Below are 21,836 nucleotides of genomic sequence, written 5' to 3'. Positions count from 1 at the left end.
CTGGCCGGCAGGGTGGACCTGGGGTGGGTAAGGCAGGTGTCGGAGGCCCCGGGAGCTGGCCCGCTGGGACCATGTGTGCGGAGGGAAGGGGGAGAAGGGAGGTGGCCTGGGGGAGACGGCGGAGCCGAAGGAGGCTGCGAGGACGCGACTTGCACGGGAGCGGGGGCTGGGCCGGGGCCTGGTGGGGGTGCTGCGAGCGGCTGTGCCGGGGGGGCTGCCCCTTCCCTTCCCGAGGGGCCCCGCCAGCTGACAGGACGCCCCTGCATCTGGACCTGGAGGCCCTCCCCTGGCCGGCGGGCCGCACTCCTGCTGTCGAGGTGAAGATACTCCCTCCGCTACAATAAACGGTGACAAATGGGGTGTGGCCAGGGAAGGTGAGGAGCACAATGACGAGGATGTGGGGAAACATCTTGCTCTGAAATGGGTTAATTCTGTAACCAAGAGATATTCAGGGGCGCCTGGTGGGCTCAGTCCGTTAAGCATCCACTTTGGCTCAGGTCATGGTCTCGATGTTTGTGGGTTCTGGCCCCGTGTTGGGCTCTGTGCTGATGGCTTTCTGTCTCCCCTGCTTGCACTCTGTGTGTGTGTGTGTGTGTGTGTGTGTGTGTCTCTCTCTCTCTCTCTCTCTCTCTCAAAAATAAATAAATAATAATGATAATAATAAACATTTACCAAAAAAAACAATGTTTAGAGGTATAATACAAAGGAATTGGTGATTGATTGTGTATTTGAGTATTTGTTGAAGACAGACAGACTTGTTTTTTGTTTTGTTTTTATTAATTTTTAAAAAATGTTTATTTGTTTTTGAGAGAGAGACAGAACACAAGCAGGGGAGGGGCAGAGAGAGGGGGAGACACAGAATCCGAAGCAGGCTCCAGGCTCTGAGCTGTCAGCACAGAGCCCGACGCGGGGCTGGAACCCACAAACCGTGAGATCATGACCTGAGCCGAAGTGGGACGCTCAGCCGACTGAGCCACCCAGGCGCCCCTGTTTTTGTTATTGCTGTTGTTGTTGTTAATTAAGGGAAAGGCGTAGTTGAGGAGTTGCTAACTAGTTCACGCAGGGGTGCCCGTTGGCCACCATCCTCGACGGGTGAGGGAGGTGAGGTCAGAGGCCCCCATTGCTGATTCGGGTCAGGAGGAGAGGTGCTCACCAACATTGGCCCAAGGCGTGAGCCAGGCATGCGGGGTGGGACACGGTGGGTTTGGGATGTCGGTGCAGGATAGATGGAGAGTCACCTGGCTGGGCCTCGGGCTGAGAGGTGCCAGGACGTGCCAGCTTGTAGGGCTGGTAGCTGGGATCTGCGAGCATGGAGTTGGCCCAGCCGCATGTGAGGCAAGGAGGTGACCAAGGCATGTGGCGGGCAAACGGAGAAGGACAAGCCTGCCCGGCCAGCCTGCGGCCCCCTCGAGGTCTGGCCATGACCCCATGACCCGGACACTCTATGGCGAGGGCCCACACTGTGTGGTTGAGGGGCAGCTGTGTCCGCTGGGCTTTGTCTGTGGCTGAGCTCTTGCATAGGAACATGTTTTTGGCTCCAGAATTAGATGCCCATGTTCCCCATTCACCCCCTCTACTGTAGATCACGTGAGAAATTCTCCAAATGATAGTTTTTTCTCCAGTCTCAGAATGTATGGGTGTTTTTGAGGATAAAAACAACCAATACCTTGTTTTTACAGATGACTTGGAAACCTCTGTAAATGAGCACAGCAATGATGGAGCCACAGGGCTGCGGTCTACGGTAGGACTCATTGGCAGTGAGTGATTTTACAGCTTAAGTCTGAGCATGAATTATTAAGAAGTATTTTTGTTATGATGCGTCACAGATTTTTGAAGTTATTAAAAGTTATAATGCTTTTAGAGAATTTTCACCATTTGAAGGCTTAGTTTTAAGGAACTTAAAGCAATCACGGGAAGTCTCAACTAACAACAGCCAAACCCTCGTGAAGGAGAAGGTCTTGGCCTCCAGAGTGTGGCCAGTGGCGGGACGCGACAGCACACTCAAGGACAAGCTTGCTTGGGGGTGACTGCACCTCAGAAGGACACCGCTGGCGGAACAGTGACAGAGATGACAGGTCACTGTCCAGGGGACACAGCACACACGCGTGCGGGCGTGTCTCTGCTGGGCAACATGGCAGACAAGATCTGTGTAACTGAGGTAAATATCCTCAAAGGCACAAAGCACCTGGATGGGAAAACTCGATTTATTTTTTTTTTTTAATTTTTTTCAACGTTTTTTATTTTATTTTTGGGACAGAGAGAGACAGAGCATGAACAGGGGAGGGGCAGAGAGAGAGGGAGACACAGAATCGGAAACAGGCTCCAGGCTCCGAGCCATCAGCCCAGAGCCTGACGCGGGGCTCGAACTCGGACCGCGAGATCATGACCTGGCTGAAGTCGGACGCTTAACCGACTGCGCCACCCAGGCGCCCCGGGAAAACTCGATTTATTTGACAGAATTCATCCTACACGTTTCAGAAACACATCTATTAAATGAAGTGTCCCCAGACTGCCTTTCACTTCCCGATGATCAGACATATGGGGGCAAAAGAGAAAATGCACGTGCAACATCATCCGACAGAGAGGTCACTGCCCTCCAGATACTACACCCAGGCTACTCAGCGTTTATAGGAGTTTTAACACCTCGGTTTGGGGAGGATACAAAAGAAAACGGAGGCGTTAAATGTTTGCCTTTGCACATGAGACTCCCTTTTAGGACACTGGAATAGACATCCACCGAGTCAGAGGACTGAGTCTTACGTCCAGACTCTGTTCACCAGGGAGGCAGGACCAGCGAGCGGGGCCGTGACCTAGGTCTTTGCCGAGCGTGAATCTTCGTCGCTCCCGGTGTGACTAGGACGAGGGCCTCTGCAATCATTGCTCACTGACCGTGGCTTCCGCAGGTGGTGGGCCCGGGGAGAAAACAGGAGCCGTCCTGGGAGATCACGCGTTATCGGCGTGGTCACTTCTGCCGTGTGGGGACGCCGCTAGGACGGCTCACTTGTTGGTGCGTTTGGGTCAAGGCCCAGCTTGAACACCGCCCGCCCGCCCGGGAAGGGTGTGCTTGCCGTGTGCACACACGACTGAGTTCCGGCAGCAGCCGTGACAGGCCTGTCTGCGGTGCACACGCGCCAGGCTTTTGCTTGGCCGACGTGGCCGCTCGTGCCAGAAGTGCTGCTTTCCCAGAGCACTCCCTTTCCTTCCAGGCGAGAGGGAGGTGATGTGGTTTGCTTTCGGCGTATTTAATTCTAAACACTGTGTAGACGTTTCTTTATATCTCAGTATTACATATAAGATGCCCTTTCTCCCTTCAGTTCTGCAGCAGTATAGTTGACACAGGTGTGTAGGAGTGTGTGTGTGCGCACGTGTGTGTGCGAGGTGATTGCCACAGTCAGCGTAAGTGCACATCTGTCACCCCGGCCGCTCCCTGTGTGTGTCTGTGGCAGAGCGTAGATGGTCCAGCGTCTGCGTCGCTGTGCTCTACGGGAGGCCCCAGGACTTCTTCGTCCTGCGGCAGGAAGTTTGTCCCCTGGGCCGCTCTCCCTGTTTCCCCAGCCCCTCCAACCTCCATTCTGCTGTTTCTACTGAGTTCGACTATTTTCCGTTTAGCTTCCGTGTGTAAGAGAGAACACAGTATTTGTCTTTCTCTGTCCGGCTCACTTCGCTTAGCATGATGCCCTCTGGGTCCATCGTTGCCACAAATGACAAGATCTCATTCTCTTTTTACGCCTGAATGAGACTCCAGGACATCGAGTCCCTCCTCTCTTGTTGCGAGGCTTCGGTAGCCGTGAATAATGCCACATCGCCCGGGGCCACACTCCGTGTGCACCAGAAACGTGCCCCGTGTGCGACTGCTGCATCGAAGGGCGGTTCAAGTTTAGTTTTTCGAGGATCCTCCTTACTGTTTCCATAGTGGCTGTGCCAAATAATATGGTTTCTTAAAATTAAGGCTACAGTTTGACCCCACGTCGTGTTTTATTTTCAGACTAACATATGTGTCTTCTCATCCATATTTAAACCCCAGATTAGCTTTCTGATTGAAAAATAAGGTTCATGTTGTGTAAACTTTTTCTGAGCTGGTGTGTCTTCAGTTTAATGTACTACATTTTCATTTAACATTGTGAACGAAAGTGTTTTACATTGTAGGATGTAACTTCCACAGCACTTATTAAACAGCACATGGGAAACCGTCAACCGTTACAAAGGACGGACAGACTAAGGTGCCAGACCCACGGCACATTTGGCGTTATGGGAGTGAAGCAGGTATGGTCACATTTGTAAGAACACACCCAACAGCAACATGAGTACCCATATCGGACGGGACAGGAGAGCAGGAGGGAGCGGGAGAAATACCGGCCACCGAAAAATAAGAACGAGCAGAAGCAATGCGACAAGGCGGTATAGTTAGTCGACGTGCCTTTGTTGGTAGCTTTCCACATCTTTTTTAGTTGGGCTAGCCATCTTTTTTCTTTTTTATGATGCTGATATGTATGTTTTTATGTTTTCTTAATTTCATTTTTGTAATGTTTATTTATTTTTGAGAGCATGAGCAGGGGAGAGGCAGACAGAGAGGGAGACACAGAATCCGAAGCAGGCGCCAGGCTCCGAGCCGTCAGCACAGAGCCCGACGCGGGGCTCGAACCCACGAACCGTGAGATTGTGACCTGAGCCAAAGTCATACGCTTAACTGACTGAGCCCCCCAGGCGCCAATTTTTTTAAAAATCAGGCCAATTTGGTATGTTTTTCTGAAAAGCTAACTTCATGTACTAGATTTTCTGCGGAGTATAGACCCTCGTACTTCACCTTTTGGTCCTTTTCTTCAGTCTTTGAACTTTTGAAAGGCAAGTAACGGGTCTTACACGAGGGAAGATGCTAGATGAGGCAGAGAGGTGAGTTGTTGACTGACTTACACCCGATACTCCTCCCCCTGCTCCTGGCCCTGACCGCAGCACCACACACGGCGTCCTCAGAGGTGACAGGCGGCTTGTGTCAGGTGAAAGTGAAAGGCACCTCTATGATTGAGGCACACATCGCATATTTATTTGGAAAGTAAAAAAGCACAATTTATTTTGCTTGAATTTTCCGCTTTATTAACTTTTTGCGTTCTTTCAGTTTGGTTTACGGACGATTTCTTTTGTATCAGATTGTGGCTGAAAACGTCAATATAGAAGGTACAACGTAAAAGGCCTGTAATGAACGTTACATAACATATAGATGTATTTGGGGTGTTCTCTGCATTTCTGTGTTTAATTAAGAACTGAGCCATCAAAAAATGTGGTGTATTTGGGTAATTGTTGTGGAAATGTCTAATTGCTACGCCCTCGCCGGGCCCTTTCGGCACCTCATTCTACATCGTCGCCCGCTAATTGTGCTAACGGTACGAGTGTGCATCTCTGGCACGCACGCTTCAGAACCCTCATTTCTTGCTGGGAACTGTCATGATAATTCATACTGGAATTAGTTGGAATTGTTCTCCTCCTAGTCACGTGGTGCTTGAACCGTACAAAGACTTTATAAACACAAATATGCCAGGTACTCCTATTCCACGTTAAACACACACTGTAGTCATATCAACGCACAGAGATAATTTGGTTGCTATTATTTTGTCACAATGCCCCAATTTCACAGAGAATTAAAGCAATATCATGTTGTGATTTAAAAAAATCTCCACCAAACCTTAAGTGTGTTTGTGCAAAGAATCAGCCACCAGACGGTGGGTCTCTTCCCGCTGGATGGTCAGGAAGTCATGAGAAGTGTGTGCGTTTTCTATCCTAAATCCCATCCTGGCGTCGAAAGGTCCTAGGCCGGATTTCTTTTTCATAGACCTCAGAGTACACTTTCTGTGGGGCAGAAACCTCACCGCCATCCCGAGAGAAAGCATGGGGGCTTTGCTTTCCGTAAAGTGCATCCTGAGAAATTGGGTTGCCCTGAGTCGCATTTAAACATGATTAGATTTTCAGTGTTTGCCACCCTTGGGAGTGGTCCTGGGCTCCTGGCCCCCAGGAGGGTGAGCATTACCGCCTCAGGAGGGCCACGCAATTAAGGAACAACCTTCGTCTATTATGTGAGAAGAGTGAACAGCAGCTATGTTGGTTTGAACACAAATTATGGATTTATTTGCAGCTAATTGGACAAAACCGGTTTTATTCTGTATTCTGTGACTTTCTTGTGAGATCAAAAGCACATTTATTCTTCGTTGTTGTGAACTTATCGGAAGAGTGAATATATTATCTTTGGTATTACCAGGAAAGGCGACCATATGCGTTGCTGCATCCGACACAAGATGTTACTTAATGAGCACAAATTGTGGTCACCCTTTAACTGCTTTTCTGCTATCGGTCTCACTGAGCGAACACTGCAACAATTCAGAAATGGAAACACATCAGGGGCACTGGGGTGGCTCAGTCGTTAAGCGTCCGGCTCTTGGCTTCAGCTCAGGTCATGATCTCACGGTTCGTGAGTTCGAGCCCCTCATCAGGCTCTGTGCTGACAGTGTGGAGCCTGCTTGGGATTCTCTCCCTCTCTCTTTGCCCCCCCCCCAAAATATATAAAATAAACTTTAAAAAAAGAAATGAAAATATATCAGAGGACGGGACTCCATGACCAGGGTCCCTCAGGTCTGCACTTGCCTGGGATGTAGCAGCTGCTGTTTATTCGACCCTTTTCCGTTCCCTCACCGCTGGTGGTCAGCTCGGGGTAGGGGTGGTGGCAGGTTCTGAGTCTGCTCTGTGATGTTCCCCCCACCCCCGTCCCTGTCCCCAGAGGATTAACTTAAACTCCCCACCAGAAGGAGTTTTGTGAGTTTTGTTTAAACTTCTCTCTTGCGGGTCACGGGGATGGTTCCTCTTGAGGGTAGCAGGCCTGGGCTTGTAACTGAGTCCCCACCACTGCCCCGTGCTCGGCCAAGGGCCGCCCAACGCTAGATTTGGGGCTGGGGCCTCAGCTCGCGGGGAGCGGAATTACTGATTGTGGGGACCCCATAAACACAGAGGCGCTTGTGGCCTGAGTGAACACAGTCCTTGCCGTGCTCACTCCCCTGAAGGAGCAGGAGCCATCGCCCCGTCTCCTGAACCATCTCGGGCAGACCTCTCTGCCGCTGGGCGTCCACGTGGATCACGTGCCCAGGCCCTGGCAGTCCCTGTGGAAGTCCCCGTGGCGGCTTCTTAGTGCCCGACGAGCCCCTTTTATTAGTGCGTCCATCTCATCCACCACACCCAATGGGCACCCAGGTGCAAGTGATGTCTTTTGCGAGTTGGACCGAGTATTGAGTCCAGTGGGGACCCTGGTTCCGGTCTTGACCTGGGAGTTTTGCAAGAACTTGGAATAAGGTCTCGACACAGCCTCCTCTTGGTGAGGTCCTTCCTAATGCCCACAGACACGTGCTCCCCGAGGATGCTGTCCGTTCAAGACCTCTCTGCGTGGGCCGGCCACTGTCACTCTGGGCCGGGGCCCGCTCCCTGGACCTTCTCAGGGGAACTGGCTGCTGGCCATGTGTCTGTGTTCTGACCCTCCCACGCTCCGTCCAGCACATGAGGAGACCCTGGATTTGGAGGAAAGGGGCGTCTTCCCCGGAGAAAGTGACCCTCCCGGGGAAGGGGGCAGGAGTGAGGGCGTTCTGTGACCAGCAACTCATGGTCCCAACTGACGAAGCCCCAGCCATGTCCCCTTGGTCTCTGTGTACGTCCGTGGGGTCACCCGAGCTTGCTCTGAGGGTCTGTGTGGCCTCCTCCAAGGGGCAGGCCTGCTCAGGCCTGGAGCCCTGTCACAGGCATTCCCACCGAGTGAGGGCTCGAAAACCCACCACAAATGTGCACTGTTTAGCTTTGCACAGAAGCTAGGTGTGTGCTGGGAGCACCTCGCTCCACGCAGGCAGCTGGGCCGTCACAGCGTTACTGCTGAGGGACAAGGACAGAATCTCGACCACAGAGGCGGGGGGTCACGCAGGCGGCTGCGTCCTGCGCCTCATAAAGGCCAAGCGGTCCGAGTGGCTGATCCTTGAAGTCACTGCCAGGGCGCCCGCCCCCCTGGTGTGTCACCAGGAAGCTGGGAACCCCAGAGGAGGGGGTGGGGCCTCCGATTGACCAACTCACGGTGCACCCAGACAGGTGAGCTCAGTCCGCTGTGTGCACCTTGTCTTACCCCGTCTGCGTCTTTGTGTTCGTGAATTGATTCCTTGGAAGCAGGATGTGCCCCTGATCCGGGAGGCACACAAGCTCCGGGTCTCTGTGGCATCACCGTGTTGCAGCTGGGACGTACGAAATAATTACAAATGCAATCAGAGCTCCCAGGTCGTCACGCAATGGGCACACTGCACACATCATAAATGTCTACTTGACTTTTAATTAAGCAGCTTCTCCTCTGGGATTTCCAGTCACCAGTGTGGGTAAGTGGGCTGTGCCGTGGCTGGTCAGGTCCCATGGGGGCTGAAAACCCACACCTGCCTGCCGCAGAAAGGGAGGCTTAGGGCAGCGGTCGGGAAGCACACGGTCCTGTCCTGCCAAGCTCGTGGCTACAGCGACGGCTGATGCCAAACCGCTTCTGCGGGCAGCGTGTGTCCGCGAGCGCACCGTGAGGCCCCCGTGGGGCTTCGGGACCCCCCCTGCCCCGTGCTGCCTGGCCATCCAGAAGCCCGGACACGGAACCGCCAACGCTCTGCTGTGTGACGCACTTAGCACCGGTCTTAGGAGGAAATTCCTGGAGGCAGCGAGCCCTGTGGAGGGGTGTGTGGTTGGAAACTGGGGACAACGTGTGGCCACGACTGGTGTCTGGTGGAGGCCGAGGGCGGTGTGGGGATGAGTGTGGAAACCACAGCCCGGTTCCATGAGAAAGAGCCGAGCAGCGGGGCCCCGACAGGCAAGGCGGAGGCGTGTGGCACAGAGACAGAGCTTCCGGACGTGGACCCTTCAGGGCCTGCACCTGTGCTGTCCTGTTCTCATGGGGGCTTGTCTGCGATTTGGAGGGTCAAGGTATCTGAGAATACTATAGGTCGAAACCTTTTCTCATTTCAGCAGTTCTCAAGACCTTTTCTGTTTGTTAGTTTGTCCATCGTTCCAAGGAAGGCTTCTCCTTCCAGAACGAGCGGATGTCAGGGGACCTTGTTTGCTGGGGTGTTCGGATTCCTTTCTCCCCACTCGCGGGTTTCCTTCCTTGGCCCCAGGTTTGTCTCTGCAGTGAGAGCTGCCCGTGGACCCCGAGCTGGAGGCCGATGCGGCCGCAGCCCCTCTCTTGGCTTCCCGCTCTGCCGGCCCTGCCTCCTGCGCCCCTTGGCGGTGGGCACAGGCAGCGATGCCAGTGCGGGAGGCTGGGCGCCACGGACGGGGGTTTCTGCTGGCTCCCAGCCTGGCAGTGTCACGAGAGGATTGCCAGAGCGGATCTCTCTCCCTTCGGTTGGAATGGACTGTCGCTGGGAGCAGAGCCAACGCGGGCCCGGGCTTCTCAGAGCGGGGACCACTCCGGGGGAGCTCAGAGCTGCCTTTCAGCGGCGGCACTGATGGATGTCCCACGGGATTCTGCGTCCAGGGACATGGACATGGGGGACAGACAGCCTTCTCTGTTAGTGGGATGCCCACCCGCGTGAACAGAAGCACCTGGGGCAGATACCGGGTGGATGTTTCTAGCGGTCACGCGCTCAAACATGCAGAGACTGTGGCAAAGAAATGGCGACGTTCGGAAACGCGGAGCCGCGGCGTGTGTCAGAGTTACTGGGACATGTGACCGAGTGAGGGCTGTTTGTCCATGAGAGCGTCACAGTTTTGTATCGAGGTAGTTTGCTCTCAGAGGGCGCGGCCACAGGGTGTGTGTGATGCCACGTTCCTCAAGTGTGCCGGAAAATCCATAATGGATTTGGGCACGCTGAGTCCATCTATAAGCATTTACAGGCTTTGTTTTTATTTCGGGTGGCGTATGAACTCTGCATTTAGCAGACGATCATCAGCGGCAAGGCTAGGGAGATCTCTTAGGACAGTTTTGAGGGTGTGGGCCTAGCACGTCGGAAAGCTGTAGGCCGCGGGCTGATACGCTGCGGACGTTGCCGTGAACGGAGAGATCAGTCAGCCCTTCACACCGCTTCCCACCCCGGCAGAGCGGAGGGAAGGGCCCAAAACCAAGCCCAGGAGCCCGTTCTCAGAACGTCCGCCGACCTTGAGCCGCCCTTGGCTGCCAAGGCCAGCAGGGCTCTGGCACTGGGGACATCAGCACAACTCGGCCAGCGGCAAGGGGCAAAGGCTGGGTCGGGAGGTGGTCTTCACGCGTGCAGAGGTGGGAACTTGTCTGGCCTCTTTGAAACGTCAAAGTAATTTCAAAGTTTCATCTTTACTTTGCAGCTGATGTTTGAAACACAGCAGACGCGGGAAACTCTCCAGGGTGCAATCCCAGGCTACCTTAGATGCTCGTCACCAGATTCTCTGTGTGCCCGGGACGCGCAGGGCAGACGGGCCGGGTGAGCACATCTCCCTTCCTCTTGAGGTGCGAGCCCACCCACTCACCTCCCCGTTCTGCGCGTTAACCGGTCGCCTTTACGCTGTGTAGTCTTCAGTAAAATCGCGACTCGGCGAAAGGTGGCACGTAATTTGGACTCTCAAACCTAACTCAGGATCGACCATTTGTTTGCCAGATCTCAGTGGCCGCAAGTCACAAAGAATGTGCCGGAGACAGTAGCCCAACTTCTGCCTCTACAGATGAAGAAATTGCTCTGCAGACAGCAAGTGGTTTGCTCCTGGCCACAAAAGTAATTGGCACTCTCTGGCGGCTGCTGTGGATGATAATGATGGCTGGCCTTCGAAAGTCTGCTTTGGAGCTGACTCTTGAGGAGCAGGGGTGAGGAGGGCCCTCGTTCCGGGTGCGAGCATCTCATACAACGGACTTGGGTCTTCCCCCGCACCCACGCGCTGCAGTCAGTTTCCTGGGGCCGCCACAGCAAAGCCCACGCCCGCCCGCTGACACACAGGCTCTCTCCACTCACGGACAGTCTGGGATCCGGGTGTCGGTGGGCACGCTCTCCTGGAGACCCCTCGGGGGTTTGGTCCCGGCACCCAGCTCCTGGTGGCAGCTGCGGGTCCTCGGGGATCCTTGGCTTTTGGGTGTGTCACCTGACGCTTGTCCCTGTGTTCTCCCCAAGGGTCTGTGTCCTCTCCTTCGGAGGGTCCTGGCCGCAGTGGACGGGGGCCACTCTAAGGACCTCGTCCTGATTGGGTCACCTGCAGACACCGTTTCCAGAGAAGATCACGTTCACAGGTACCAGAGATTAGGACTCCGGTGTATCTTTCTGAGAGACGCAGTTCAACCCATCATGTCCCCCCCTCCCCCCCGCAAGGAAAAAGAACGAATATTGCACACATAATTACATCTATGAGCAAATGACTCCCTTTTGATGTGCAAAAGCAGGATTCGATGTGTAAACTGGGCTCAGTGATCTCTCACTCGGGAACAGCACTTTTCAACAATGGGACGGACAGGGTGCGTGCAGACCCAGAGTCACAAACGACTGTGTGACGTGCCCGTACCAGCCATCACAAGAGTGCCTCGTGCCGTGCCGGGCGGGGGGCACCGCCCAACTTCGGGACTGTGTTTCCTGCCAGGACTGTCCTCGGCCCTGCGTAGCTCAGGTGACATTGGCCACCTCGCTGTCACTTAGCAGCCAATGTGGCTAGGGAGTTGAGGATGCCAGGGCTGAGTGAGGTCCCTTGGTGTAACTGGAAACCAAAACACAGAATCACCAAGGGGTGGTGACAGTTACTCACAAAGACGGGAAAAATAATGAAAATTACGGAGACAGTCACGACAAGGAGTGGAGAGTGGAAGCAGGCAGATCACAGGAAACCACATCCGTGCGGGGATTGTGCCGAGGCCCCAGGGGCTGGGGTGGAAGCCAGCCCGCCTCGTGTGGGGCGTCTGCCGGTGTGACGGGGACGCTGCTGCGTCTGGGCGACCCAGTGACGTGCTTCCTGCCTTTTCTTACGCCGCGAAGGGCTCCTCAGTGCTGCGTTCTGCCATCAACCAGCATCAGTGTGGCGACGGGATGCGTAATGGGGGCAAGTGTCGCATTTTGGTAGATTCACGTTTCTACAGAGTTGACTTTTCCCAAAGCTCTTTTACAAGGGGCTCGTCAAATGGTACCTTCAGGGTGACCGTATCAGAAGTGACGTGAAGGTGACGCTCAGATTGTCGTGTGCGCGACCCGCCTGGACTCTGGGCTGTCTGCACCATCTCTGGCAAGAGCGATTGTCCAGAGAACCACCCACCCTGTCGTGGACGGTGTCGCGTCCCCAGGACCAGCTGATGCTCTGTGACCCTCCCCGGGGAAGTGCCGTGTGGGGTGTGCGCGCCCAGTCCGCGTGACCGCGGGAGCAGACCCAGTCCAGGTGTTTCCTTCTGGGGTGTGGACAGGCTGGCCGCAGACGTCCACGGCGGGTCGGAACCAGCCCTTTCCCTTGGTCCCCACCGTTCACCTCTGAGTCCCAGGCCCCAGGCTTGCCGCCTCCTCCAGGGTGGCTCCACTGACTGCTGGCAGCGAGACTGATCAGTACGTTTGTCCAGGACCCCCCTCCACTCCAAGTGAAGGAAGTTCGGGCAAAACCAGAGCGTTTTCTCCACCACACGTACTTTGAGAAACTTGGAGGGTGGTATTTTCCCACATACGAGGAATGAGGCACACAGGACGGGCTCCCAACGCGAGGGGCTGGCAAATGTGTTTCATTTTGGAAGATGCTGCATTAGGGTGACGCGGTGGTGAGATTAAGCTGCTTTTTCGGGTCACCGTTCAGTAAAAGGCACAGTCCCTTCGCACGTGCACCTCGCATGCTTCGGCGTGTGCGTGGCTGACAAGAAGGGTGGAGGGGCTGCTTGTTATTACTTTCTGTTTCATAACTCAACCGGATACGCCAAGGGACGAAAACAGGGTTTTATAGGTGGGCCTGGGTTTAGTGCTTTTCCTATAAAATAATTTCCACAAATTTAGCTTCAGGCTCTCTTCTCTGTCTGATATAGGAGACGGGATTCACAATACATTTTTCTGGACATCCATAAAATGCACACTCCTTATGACCAACGAAAACCTCTTGGCCAGACTCCAGCCCTGCTGTCGGCGTCCGCTGCCCCTCCCGGCGGCCTCCCCCTCCACCCCTGTTCTTCCATTCGAGGTTCGAGCGCCTTTTCATTACGGACATGCCGACTTCTGGCTTCCGTGGCTGTTGGATGCCTCCTGTCCACGTCCCCATAGCACGTGTGTGCCTCAGGATGACCCTTCACTGGACCGCGGGCAGCTCAGGGACCAGTGTGTTGTTCATTTCGGGTCCGACCTTGGGCTTTGGAGGGGGCCTGAGGTCCAGTCTCGCTGTGCACATCCCTGAAAGTAAACTTTATTGGAAGCACCTGGGTCCCCCTCCCCTCCTCTACCCCTCCCTCCCTGCCCCTCCCTCTCCTGCCTCCTGCCTTTTTTGCTCCTCCTTGTTGCTGAAATTCCATATAATTTAAGGATCCTTGAATATAATTTAAAAAAATCACAAATATGAAGTTAATACATTAGCTTTCTTTAATTTTGATTCCTAGGTGAGAAATAGTGGGAAAACAAGGAATGACTTTGTCATTCAGTTAATACAAAAGTAGTTTTATTCTCGCAAGATGAATATACACATAAATGAGAAGAAAATAAAATACAAGGAATATTTAGGCCCAATAATTTAAATGACTCAGTGTGATTTTATTTCCATTCATACTTTAATCTGTAATTTGAAGTGCAAATATTTTCACGTGGTCAGTTTTGTGTCTCTCCCCTTACTGTTTGGCGAAGGATGTAATTTGCTGGTGTCTGAAGCAATCGGGAAGTTTTTCTTCCCTATAACGGTACATATTGTTACTGTATAAATCACTCACATAGGCACAGGTGCATTCTTCCATATACAGCCCTAGTCTGTTTCAGATAGATGCACGTTCCTGTTTATCTTCATGGCTAGGGTTTGCTCTGACACCCCCGGCTTTTGCACTGAGGAAAAAGATTAATTGACTAATGGTTACACGTTGGGCCAGACTGAACATTGTTCTGGGGCTTTGCTTCAATTCTACTCGTTAAGGAAAAAAATCCTCTGCAGCAATGTTATTAATGTGATAAAAAGAAATACTTGTTAATAACTAGATAATTTTAAGAACTTGGGTTCATCCATCTGTTAATCTCAGTTGTGATTAAGGAGGAAATCCTAGTGCCCATTATTTCTAATGACAAGACCAAGCAGGCTTAAAGCATTAGCCGGCGGAGGCCACAGAGAAGAGGCAATGAAGGTATCAGCAATCTTAGCCACAGTTGAGGAATGGGCCTGGCCTCCACACAACAAAAGTGATACAAAAGAATTACACCCTCACTAAAGTCTATTTCCTCGTATAATCACACAAAATGATTTTTCTTAAATATGATAATAAATCACAGCAAAAAATCAATGTGGCAGAGCCCAACTGCTATGGCCTGATAACGCATCAATCAATATTTAGTATTTAGATTTTAATTAATACATAGCCGTGCAGAGGCTTTTTAAGAGAGAAATATTATCTCAGATAAAAAATCCGGCAGCGTTAGCATGCAAAGCTGTTGCTCATATCCGTCATTGATCAATCTGCTGCACTCGTGATTAAGAACCCTGGAAAATATCAGACAAGAGGGTAAAGCAGATTGGGCCAAAGGGAGAAGGTCGTAGGCATCTCTGCCTGGGAAGCTGCGGGTGCAGGAGGCCGGGAAAGCCAGCGCGCGGGTCCGTGCAGCCCGCCGGGGCCACCCCTCACCGGGCGCACCGGGGGTGCAAGGCGGCTTGTCGCCAGCTCGGAACCAGCGAGTTCCTCCTCCCGTGGCTGTGCCCCCGCCTTCCTCCAATCTTGTCCGTTGTAGCTTTGCTTGAAAGTTTCTCTTGACGATGAAGTATCTGAGAATGATTTAACGCTGGGGCGGGGGGCGGGGAGGGGCGCATGTTGGTTTCAGCAATTCCTTACGCGTCCCTTGACTTGAGAAAGCAGGGACACGGCACGCGTGCCAGACGCGTCCCTTTCCAAAGGGAACCGTCCGTTTCCAGTATTCTGTTTACAACCCGTGCTTCCTCTGTCCAGCACCGACCTCCTCCCGACCGTCCCGTCCTTCCCGCCGCCCCTGGCAGTTACCTGCACCGCCAGCCTACGCATCCCCGAGGACGTGACTGTCCTCTCAGTGCCTCGATCCTCAGGCTGACCCGGCTTTCTAATGAGCAGAAAATGTTTCTAGGTCTAGCGGTTCGTGCAAAACACAAGAAGGGAAGACAGAGTATGTTTCTGAGGTCTCTCGGGAAGAGAATCTAAGAAGATAGTAGCTTGCTCTTTGGGGAGGACCCAGGGGGGCTTTTTACATTTCCTTCTACATCAGTTCCCCCACTGGGTCTCCTTCCTCTGTCTTCCTCTGTTTATTTTCCCATTTGATATCTCTTTTCCCCTCCCGTAGAGAGTGATGCATAACCTTTGGCTGAATCTTTCTTAAAACAGTGGTCTTTGGGCAGACCTATCTGTGCAGCAGATCCGAAGTCAGTGGAAATTTTGCCTGTGTGGGCAACGTTGGTGTTTGTTGAGAGAAGAGCCGGCCTCTAACTCGCCTCTCTTCCCGATGTCTTAAAGAGAGCTCGCTCCCGGGGCTGCCCGGGGGGCTCGGCTGGTTGGGGGTTCAGGTCATGCTCTCGCAGTTCATGGGTTCGAGCCCCGCGTCGGGCTCTGTACTGACGGCTCAGGGCCTGGAGTCTGCTTTAGATTCTGTGTCTCCCTCTGCCTCTCTGCCCCTCCCCACCTCAAAAATAAATAAACGTTAAAAAAAAGAGGGCTCGCTCCTTATCTGGGATTGGATTCCGTATCTCATAGCCGCATGTGGGTCCTCATTGAACCTGGTGCTAGCCAAAGTGATTGATGTGGGGAGGGGTCTACAATGTCCATCTGACACGGGCACCATGTTGCAGAACAGAAGGGGCACCAGAGGCAGTTCAGTAGGACCCCAGGGGGGGTTACCATGACGTGGCCTCTGTGACACCCAAGCGCAGATTCTGTACATGAAGCTGTATGTTGACGATTTTGGCAAAATGGAGGCTCATGAGACTGAGAATGTGCCCAACCTCATCAGCTGAGAAGTTTCCCCAAACCATGGGTTCATACTGAGGCACGGATTATACAAACAGACTCAAGAAAAGGTGTCCAGGCTGGGGCGCCTGGGTGGCGCAGTCGGTTAAGTGTCCGACTTCAGCCAGGTCACGATCTCGCGGTCCATGAGTTCGAGCCCCGCGTCGGGCTCTGGGCTGATGGCTCGGAGCCTGGAGCCTGTTTCCGATTCTGTGTCTCCCTCTCTCTCTGCCCCTCCCCCGTTCATGCTCTGTCTCTCTCTGTCCCAAAAATAAATAAATGTTGAAAAAAAAAATAAAATACAAAAAAAAGAAAAGGTGTCTAGGGAATCTTGTGACCTTGGGAACGTGGGACAATTCAGAGTTTCCAGGTTGTTTCTGATCGTTGGCCTTTGCTTTGGGAACTAAGGAGCCCTATGTTGTGGTCAATGGCCATGAGTACTGACAACAAATTAAACTTTCTGAGACTACAAATTGATGGGATTGTCATCTTGTGGATTGGGGGGAGCATGTATTGTGGATTCAGGTACAGCCAGCAGCGTCAGTCCTCAGGTTTCTGCCAAAGTTCTGGTGGAAACTTCCAAAATGGAGACACAACTAAACCGGATCACCGGGGAAGTAGCTCAGACATCAGACTTTATACTCACTGGAAAAAAGCTGGGTCATTGAGGAATTAGAGAAATGATTGCTTTTTCACTCATTAGAACCATATGGTATCAGAGGCTAACAACATCCCACATTTGACCTAATAATTCTACCTCTAGGACTTTATCCTAAGAAAAGAATCCGATAAACGTAGATACTCATGTATCAGGATATTTGCTGTAGTAAAACAACAACTGAATGGACGTGCGTGTGCATGAAGGCGTCTCCGTGCCACCGCACCAAATACAGCCTCGAGGGACGGTCACATTCGGAATAGGTAAAGATGTTGCAAAAGGTAATCTTAATTCTGTTAAAAATGAGAGGATGAGAACACCCTGAAACATTTAAAATTTTTCATCTAGATGTTTTGGGTGCTTTACTTTTTTTAACGCTTATTTATTTATTTTGAAAGAGAGAGAGTGGGTGCATGCATGTGAATGAGGGAGGGGCAGAGAGAGAGAGAGAGAGAGAGAGAGAGAGAGAGAGAGAGAGAATCCCAAGAAGGTTCCTCTCTGTCAGCACAGAACCCGACTCGGGGCTCAAACTCACAAACCGTGAGATCGTGACCTGAGCCGAAGTCAAGAGTCAGACGCTCAACTGACTGAGCCACCCAGGCACCCCCACAATGTTTTATTTGGAGCAGAGAGAGGGAGAGATCACTCTGGAAGGTTGTGGTTCAGCTGGCTATCAGCTGTCTGGTCTTTGGTGACGGTTTCCACAGACGACTCTGGTCTCCTCACCCGGAACGCCACCGTCTGGGCCGATCGACCCAAATCATTTCTCTTACTACACAGTCGCCCAGTGGTTCATTTCCTGCCCCCGTGATCAGACAGAACATTCAAAAACACGGCTTGCTGAGACAAGTCCCACAGGTGAAGTCGACTTGAGTGAGTGGTGTGGATACATTTTCTGTTATCTGAACTGGAGAAAACCCCCTGCAGTTAGGTCCTTAAATAGTTACAGACCCAATTTTGTTATGTCTCAAAGGGGTTCACCTTTTCCCAAGTGCCTCAGACTGTGCTCACGAAGAGCGTGGTTTGCAGTCACAGCCTGTACACATCCACCCACGGAGGGATGGAATGACCTCTTGTTTGTGTTAGAAATGGCCTCTTCTTCTTTCTTTCTGGCAATGATCAAATCAAATTAAATTCACGTGCTTAGAAGGAGTCCCTCTTTACAAATGTCGAGCGATGGAAACATACTCATTTGTGAAATAAAACCAGCAATCTCATCCATGAGATTAAAAAAACCCAGCCATTTTAGAGTTAAGTTTCCAAATCTGCATTGCGAGGGGTTTATGACATCGCTATCAACATAATTCATTAATACTTGCAGAGGACGCGGCAACACCGTGTGCACCTCCACAGAGGACTGTCCCCACGTGTCCACCTTGCTGTGGGTGGCGGAGGGCAGGCAGCTGTTACCAGGAAGCCCTTCCTTTCCTGGGACAGAGACGTCACCTTTTAGGAAACTTGTGCCCCAGAATTCCTGGCCCCCGGGCTCCGGGGCCTGATTCCCAACGCCCAGCACGGATTTCCATAGTATGCACTAAATAAACACTCGATGAATAGAATTATTTAAATTACAGTCTCTCTGCGGCCGCGTCCAAGCTCACAACTAAACACAGCTTGGGAGAGAAGATCGGTGATCATACACGGTAACACAGGTGACCTTTTTCTTTTTCTTTCTTTTGCTCCAGGGGAGACAGAGAACGTTTTGTGTCGAAGTCCAGTTTCACGACAGGTGGTTGTGACCTGGGGGGGCAGCCGCTGACGACCCCAGTGTGGGGTGTCATGCTGGGGGCTCTCTGCATGGGGCCCTGGGGCACCAGCTGGGGGTGTGAGTGGTTTTCAGCGTTTCCTTCCTTTCCTCGGTCCACCACGGCCACCATGGGAAGCGGGCCTAGGAGTCAGCAAGGCCGGAGGGGTGGCCATTATGAGTCGCGTGCCCTCGGGAGCCGCTAACCACCACGGTCCTGCGCTCATCTCTGCGACACAGGCACGTTTTAAGTCGTACTTTTTTTTTGAAATATAAAACACTTCCTGCACTTGGACGTTAGACAGTAAGATTATGATTGTCGGGAGTGTTAATTATTAATCGACTTCTAATAAGTTGGCTGTGAGAACCTTGGTGATGAAAAGCCTCAGGTCGGGTTCCAAGCTGGGAGACCCCGCACGGTCGAGCCCAGCCGGCTGTCCTGTCGGAGGGGAGGCTGTGAGCCTTGGCGGGAGAGCATCTGGCCAGCCGAGCGGGATTCCATTAGAAACGGTTCGGCCTCGGCCGTGGCCACGGTAGGAACTCTCGCAGACACTGGGCTTCTGGACCTGGAGGCACTGCTCCCTGGGTCCTGACGCGCATGAGTGTAGACGACTTGCTTTGCGTAGACGAGAGTGTGGCCTGTGTGAGAACCAGATGGGGATCTGGGGGCAGCTGGCTCTGGCCTGTGAAGGGGGCATTAAGCGTGGCAAAGAAGCAACTAGGCAGGTCGGGCTCAGGCCTCCGGTGTGTCTGGAGCGGATGCTTTTCTGTAATGAAAGGTGAGAAAGGGGATCACAGACAGGAGCCGCCCTGTCCGCGCTCTCAGCGCTGGTGGAGGTGGCGCTTCTGGTGCGATCTGTCCTCCTCAGACTTCAGGGCAGGAGGGGCTTCTGCTGCAAAGGTCACGTGTGGCCGAGAGTGACCCTCGGGCGGGGGCCGTGGCCCAAGACGTCAAATTTGGAGCTTTGAAGGCCTGGAAACTCCCGTATTGCAGACCGAAGCTTTGGGGGCCAGGGAATCAGCCTCAGATAAAACGGTGGCGGAGGGAACAGGCGCGAGCGTCCTGCTGAGGTGGGGGGACGTGCGAGTTCAGGGCTCTGACCTCCGAGGTGGTTTGGGGGCCACCTCCTGGGCTTGGGCACGGGCACGCTCATCCAGGGTGGAATTCGCCCCGATAATTTGCCCCCGTGTTCCCGCACCGCCCGGCGGCTGGCCTGGCCCTGCGGATGTGCACCCCGATCCCTTCCTCGTGTCTCTGAAGGTCGATGGGAACCGGCCGTGCCTTTCCAAGGTGGGACGGATGTCAGTGACTTCACAAGGGTCCCGGGTTTTGACGGGAGAAGGGGGCTGACAGCAGCCAGGCGCGGTCTCTCGCTGTCACCGTGGGTGGCGCACACGCCGCGTCTCACTGGCGCGGCCCCCGGACTTGAGTCCAGTTAACGTGAATTGTACTCCGGAGTCAGAGGAAATGCTTTTTTCCGCGCTGGCGACTTGCGTGTAAAGAGCTGCCGAGGGATCCGCGTCTTTTCATAATTTGGGGTCTTAGGAATATGTACTCTGAATGTGTGTCTGTCCACCTAGACAGAAAGTTGTCTTTCCGGGAGACGAAAAGCATGTAACCGTTGAGTTTCTTACGGTGCACGCGTGTGTGTGCGTGTGTGCACACGAGGGGGAAGGAAGCCCACCTCGTGTGAGCGCGTGTCCACCACGTGAGCACCAGCGCTCCGCGATGTTGTCCTGCTGATACCACGGTGCTGTCGTTTCGCAGACAAGACGATAGGCTCCGTGACGCCCGAGGCTGCGCAGCTGGCGAGGGCGAAGGGGGCCGGCCGGGCAAGCCCATGCCCTCGCGCCGCACCCCGATTCCGCGGGTCCCCGGAGCCCGCACGGGAGCGCTCCGTCTGCCTCCCGCGCCTGGCCCGGCCCGCAGCTCCCTCCCCCACCCCCCCCCCCCCCCCCCCCCCCGGGCAGCATTCACAGCGAGGACGGTGAGGTTCACTCCCCGGATAATCAGAGGCGCAGGTAAAATAAAGCTTCCAGTTGACGGACACCCGGCAGACAGGGCGGTTAGTGCACGGAGGGTGCGGGCAGAGCCGGCTGGGAAATTTTGATCGCTTTAATTTACTATATCCAGCACGCCTGCTGTACTCGGCCAGCACTTTTATCAAGCCCTCTGCGGCAGTATTGATTTTTTTATTTTCTATGTAGGATAAGAAGACAGAGAGTTAGGGCCGGAGTGAATGAAGAACTTTACTCAGACGGCTGCTACTCTCCACCTTATTGTACCCTGTCGTCCATACTTCAGATGATGTCCGGTGCGTCAGGGCTGCTCAAAGCAATAAACGGGGTGAATCACGACGGGAGTGCGGGCCGGGAAGGATCGAAGACGCACACGAGGCGGCAGAGACGGTGAGAACGCGCACGTGGGGCGCACGGAAAGGGCAGAGGCTGAGGACGGCATCCGAGCGGGCGGCTCCGGCAGCAGGGACCCCGCTGGACCGCCACCACCCGCGCGGCAAACAGCGCCACCCGCTTGGCAAACCGCGGTGCAAGGCGGGAGAGCCAGGGCCTCCGTCTCTGGATCTTCGTTCCGAAACTAAGAAATGAACACACACGAAGTAACGGCAAAACACGCAGGCTCCATAGGACAGCCCTACACATGTGAGCCCATCACACCGCGGACGCACCTGGGTGTGGGCACTGTTCCGGGCGTGGACACCGGCCCCGGGTGTGGACACTGTTCAGGGTGTGGACACCATCCCCGGGTGTAGACACGGTCCCGGGTGTGGACACTATCCCAGGTGTGAGCACTGTCCCTGGGTGTGGACACTGTCCCAGGTGTGGACACTATTCCCAGGTGTGGATTCCGTCCCGGTGTGGGTTCTGTCCCTGGGTGTAGACACTGTTCCGGGCGTGGACACCGGCCCCAGGTGTGGACACTGTTCAGGGTGTGGACACCATCCCCATGTGTGGACATTGTCCTCAGGTGTGGACTCTGTCCCTGGGTGTGGACACCATCCCCGGGTGTAGACACTGTCCCGGGTGTGGACGCTGTTCCCAGTGTGGACATGGCCCCCATGGATGGACATGGTCTTCATCTGCTGCAGCCCTGGGAGGCAGATCTGACCCGTGCAGGGGACCAGGTGACAGCACAGTGACCTGAACTCTTCCCTCCGAATACCCTGAAATGAGGCATGGCCCCACACTTTCAACTTCCAGGCTCTGGTGAGTGGAATGAAATCTGACACAACGTAGAGGCTAACGTAGGTCGTTTTCATGCTCTGAGCTCCTGTATTATGGTGGAAACGGGAAAAACGGAAGGAGGA

The 21,836-nt window shown here is 53.7% G+C and overlaps 1 long non-coding RNA gene across 3 annotated transcripts; it reads left to right on the top strand.

Annotated features, from left to right (window-relative positions):
• The first annotated feature begins 206 nt into the window (after positions 1-206).
• On the top strand, positions 207-21,736 carry LOC105261069. Of its 3 annotated transcripts, none has more exons than XR_006587812.1 (6): positions 207-374; positions 1,680-1,757; positions 10,324-10,439; positions 10,614-10,816; positions 11,118-11,233; positions 20,719-21,736. It is a non-coding gene; the product is annotated as an uncharacterized LOC105261069 (long non-coding RNA). The 3 variants fall into 3 exon arrangements; XR_002737417.2 differs by having other exon boundaries at positions 212-374; positions 1,680-1,741; XR_006587813.1 differs by lacking the exons at positions 207-374; positions 1,680-1,757 and adding an exon at positions 1,764-2,158.
• The last annotated feature ends 100 nt before the right edge of the window (positions 21,737-21,836 follow it).

The sequence above is a fragment of the Felis catus genome, chromosome D3, assembly GCF_018350175.1.
Source record: "Felis catus isolate Fca126 chromosome D3, F.catus_Fca126_mat1.0, whole genome shotgun sequence".
Classification (NCBI taxonomy): Eukaryota; Metazoa; Chordata; class Mammalia; order Carnivora; family Felidae; genus Felis; species Felis catus.
The sequence above is the reverse complement of the archived record's forward strand: the minus strand, read 5'-3'. Positions and strand labels throughout refer to the sequence as shown.